Genomic DNA, 5,277 nt, shown 5'->3' with positions numbered 1-5,277 from the left:
GATTTGATCCTCCTTGTCTTGTACAATGCATGCACTGAAAGCTGATGAGCAACAATCAATAACATGTTTGTTAGCACAAATGCTCTTATGGTAATTGCTTTGGAGGGGTAGAGGGGGTTTGTTTGTTTGTTTTTAAAAGTATCATCTTTAGTAGCATAGCTGTTTAAAAGGCACAGTAGTGAGTATGAAGGATGCTGATCTGGCATGAATATAGTTCAATGGGCGATTTGTTTTTAGTAAGTTTTTCCAGCAATTTATTACTCATGCTCCTCCTCATTGTTTGTCTCCTGTCATACAAAGGTGAACACATTCATTTAAACTGGTGGATAAGCAGTAGTTTCTTTCTCCCTTTCAGGGCCCAGTACATCCAGGTTTTGTTATTATATAGCAATGAATGGCTCCTAGGAGCCACAGTAATACAAGTAATAAATAATAATGTACAGTTTTGGCTGGTCGGGAATTAAATTAAGGCAGGGGGTTGTGGACAGTTCTCTCTCCTTTACTAAAAGCAGAGAGAGAGGTCCTCCTCCTCTACCTGGCTTGGGGAAGAAGAGCCCCATCTCCCACTTCTCCTTCTTCATCCTGGGATGATGTGGTGATAGCTCCCCTTTTTATTTCATGTGCATTAATCAGTATGGCTTTCAGCTAGAGAATGGTGCTGATGGCCAGGGCCAGCTCCAGCTTTTTTGCCGCCCCAAGGGGCAAAGACAAAAAAAAGGAAAAAATTAAAAAAGGAAAACCCGATTAGGTTGCCGCTGCCGAAGAGGAAGACGGAGAGAAGGACCCGCCGCCAAAGATTAGAATGGAGTGCTGGAGCTGCCGCCGAAGTGCTGCTGAAGATCTCGATGTGCTGCCCCAATGACGGACGGAATGCCACCCCTTTCTATTGGCCACCCCAGGCACCTGCTTCCTTCGATGGTGCCTGGAGCCGGCCCTGCTGATGGCATTGAGCTAGAGTTGTTGTAACAAGCTGCATCAAAGAAGCTGTTTGTAGGGGGGGAAAACAAGAAGTTTTACTGGTCCTCCAAAACCCAGGTGCGACGCTGGCAGCTCTTGCCCAGTCTGCAGACATTAACTAGGAACTGAAAACCTCTTAGCTGGAGACCCGACCAGGTCACCTGTATGTTAGTTTTGCTCAAAACAGGCATTAGTCTTATAAGAATGAATTTAGTGTTTAAGACTCTATTAAATGTTTGTATGTTACTGCATATGTAATGCCGACAGACCCCAGGTGTCGGCGGTTGGGATCGAACCTGGGACCTCTGAAGCTTAGAGCATGAGCCTCTACCGCATGAGCTAAAAGCCAACTGCCTGTTAGCTAAGGCTGTAGAGCAGACTCATTTTATCTCTCTCAGTGGTCTCGGTGCTACTAGATGGAAGAGACCGCCACACCCAGGAGGTGTGTGGGTTACACATGCACTAATCTCACCTGTAATGTCTGTATTCCATGCTATAAGGTAATATTTAAGTATTTGCTCTGAAACTGTAAACGCCATCGTCAGGAGAGAAGTATTACCAAGTGAAATACTATACCTCTACCCCTATATAACGCTGTCCTCAGGAGCCAAAAAATCATACCACATTGTAGGTGAAACCGCGTTATATCAAATTTGCTTTGATCCGCCGGAGTGCGCAGCCCCGCCCCCCAGAGCGCTGCTTTACCGCGTTATAGCTGAATTCATGTTATATCAGGTCACGTTATATCAGGGTAGAGGTGTAGTTTGTTATCTCCTGCCCAACAAAAGAAGGCCGATAGACACCAGAAAAACCACTGTGGAACATCAGAGGATAAAAGACTTTGTTGATTGTTCTCCCCTACCCATGAAGAGGAGATGTGTATGTGAACTCGTCCCATCATCTTGAACTCTGGGGGAAGGGAATAAAAACCTCTGACAAGAAGAAAATGCAGCTTTTTGGTTGTTTGAACTCTGAAGGGCCAGAGACTCTAAACTGAATTGACAGACCGCTACAACTCTGTCACTCTTAGGATTTAGATAACTTATTTGTGCATATGTGTTTTCTTGTTTTAACTTGTAAATAACTCATTTATTTTTCCTAGTTAATAAACATATAGATTGTCTGTTGCAGGACTGGCTATAGGTGTTGTCTTTGGTGTAAGATCTAGGGTACCAATTGATCTGGGGGTAAGTGACTGGTCTCTCGGGATTCTAAGCAACCTGAATGTGGTGTGATTTTTTTTTTTTATTATGGTTAAGTGACCATTATCACTAAGTCCAGTTTGTCTGGGTGGCAAGATAGACTGGGGAGTCTAAGGGGACTGTCTGTGACTCCTTGGTAAGACTGTTACAGCGATCCAGGAGTTCACATTTGTTACTGGCTTGGTGAAATCTAATTATAGAACACACCATCCGTTTTTTTGGAGTGAGGGGGAGAGTCTGCCCTGTTTTTGATAGTCTGCCCTGAGGTAGGTGCTCACGGTCACAAGCCACTCCAGACATGTTCATGAGCACCACTTACTGGCACCTTTCATATTAATGGACTATTCACATTTATACAAGTACTGAGCACTCTTGTTAACAGCTGGGAGGACTGTGGTATAAGAACATCATCGTGCTTTACCCTGGCTGTTACTTTAGGAAAGATTAGCCCTTATATAGGTTTGCTGTAAGGACACAATAGATTGCACAGACAAAATAAATTCCCTTTCCTCTCACAGTGTCCATAAGAGAGAGAGCACCTCTCCTTTAGGGCACTGGCAGTGAGTGTTTAACAACCCAAGAACTGCTCCATGGAAGAGAACCTCAGAGAGACAAAAGAGATAAAACATATCTACAATCCCAAACTACATTTATTCTTTGTTTTACAGTAGCACCTAGAGGCCCAACTGAGATCAGGGTCCCAATGTGCTAAACATTGGACATACACATAATTAGAGGTAGTCCCTGCCCCAATGAGTTTACAATCTAACCAGAGAAAAGACACAGGGTGGGAGGGGAAATTGAGCCACAGAGAGATGAAATGACTTGCCCATGGTCACAAAGGAATGAGTGGCAAAGCCAGGAATGGAACCAAGGTCTTCTACTGCCCTGACTAGCGCCCAGGGCCAGCTCCAGGTTTTTTGCCACCCCAAGGAAAAAAAAAAATATGCCGGAGTGCCGCCGCCGAAGCAAAAAAAAAGCCGGAGGAGTGCCATCCCTTGAAAAGTGCCGCTGGTGCCTAGAGCTGGCCCTGCTAGTGCCCCACCTACTAGACCCACTATCTCTCAACAAATTGATTGGACATTTAGATAACACACTCATCAACCACCTACTGTAGAATGAAAAGTTCTGAAAAATGTAAATGAAATTAAACAATGTTTTGAAATGGGAATAATTGACATTTGACTTTCTAAGATCTTAAAATGCCAATTCAAAATAAAACATTTACTGTAATTTTCTTTTATTTCAACAAAACCCCATATTTTATTGGGAAAATGTTACAGCTGAAATTTTTTGAAGAGTTACATAGTTAAGCTATAACCAAAACAAATGGGAAACTAGTTAACTTTTAAAAATAGCCTTTTACATTAGCAATTAAACATATGCTTGCAGCTTTAACAATTTGCTTAAGGGGCTTCAGAGAGGGTTAGCAAGCCAAGTGTGTTCCCATGGTCTCATACTTCCTGGGCTGCAGCGTCTTCACTGTTACCAGTGCTAGATGGATTCAAGTTAGGTCAGATATAGCTTTGCTGTGTAAACATATCTTAAGTGTTTTTCTGAACTGGGGCCTGAGAGAAAGTATAGACTTTTGGTTAAGGTACTGGATGGAGACTTGATTTGGGTCCAATTTCTCTCTCTTCTAAAGCCTGTGTGACCTGAGGCAAGTCACTCAGGGCCTGATCCAAAGCCCACTGATTCATAGAATATCTGGGTTGGAAGGGACCTCAGGCGATCATCTAGTCCAACCCCCTGGCTCAAAGCAGGACCAATCCCCTGACAGATTTTTGCCCCAGATCCCTAAGTGGCCCCCTTAAGGATTGAGCTCACAACCATGGGTTTAGCAGGCCAGTGCTCAAACTACTGAGCTATCCCTCCTGGAAAGACTCCCATTGGCTATAATGAACTTTGGACCAGGTTTTTAAACTTTGTGCCTAAGTTCCACAGCTGTAAACTATCTCTCTCCTCCTACTCTTTGCCTGTTTTGTCTATTTAGACTATAAGCTCTTCAGTGCTGAGACTGCCTTGCTAGATATACGACCAGCAACTAGCCCAATGGGGCTGAATCTCGGTTGTGGTGTCTAGGTGCAAACATAATACAAATAAATAATAATAATCAATGGAAAGTACAACAGTTAATTCAGAGAACCATGTTCAGAATCTGATCAGTTTGAACAGAGCTTCTGAATTACCATCTCTAAATGAGTGCAAGTAACTAGTCTGAATTACTGTCTTCCTGTTGTACTCTTAAGCACCATTGTTTGGACCAAAAAGTGATGTAACTCACAATAGCACCTTGGATATACCTCTGATGTAGACAGAGAAGGTTTAATACAGTATATGAAGATCTACTCATTGATACTTCTAAATTGTCTGAAAGGTTTTTAAAAAGTAAGACCCTAACAAATACATTCAGATTACTTTACACTAACTGTAGAGCTGCTCTGTTTCTAATTAACCCAGTTCTATGCAGAAGATTTAAAATTCCTTTTAATTTCAGAGCTGCTGTGTGGATTCCTTTGAACCTTACCACATGGTGTCACCAGAGAAATTTTAATTGCAAGTGTGACAAAGTTCTTCCTCTATCTTGGTGGGTCCTGCGCTTATTGGCAGATTTTCTTGCCTCAGAGATTCACCATGTGGGTTGGGGAACAGCCCAGAGACCTTCCCCTGTGGGAGAACCCACAGTCCAGGTCAATTGGGAGGTTTTGGGGAAACCCAGGCCCACCCTCTACTCCAGGTTCCAGCCTAGGGCCCTGTGGACTGCAGCTGTCTATAGTGCCTCCTGTAACAGCTACATGACAGCTACAACTCCCTGGGCTACTTCCCCATGGCCTCCTCCAAACACCTTCCTTAGTCTCACCACAGGACCTTCCTCTTGGTGTCTGATAACACTTGTGCTCCTGTCCTCCAGCAGCACACTCTCAGCTCCTTGCACCTCTTGCTCCCAGCTCCTCACACTTGCACCACAACCTGAAGTGAGCGCCTTTTTAAAACCCAGATGCCCTGATTAGCCTGCCTTAATTGATTCTAGCAGCTTCTTCTTAATTGGCTCCAGGTGTCCTAATTAGCCTGCCTGCCTTAACTGGTTCTAGCAGGTTCCTGATTACTCTAGTGCAGC

This window comes from Trachemys scripta, chromosome 4, assembly GCF_013100865.1.
Source record: "Trachemys scripta elegans isolate TJP31775 chromosome 4, CAS_Tse_1.0, whole genome shotgun sequence".
In the NCBI taxonomy this organism is placed as follows: Eukaryota; Metazoa; Chordata; order Testudines; family Emydidae; genus Trachemys; species Trachemys scripta.
The sequence above is the reverse complement of the archived record's forward strand: the minus strand, read 5'-3'. Positions refer to the sequence as shown.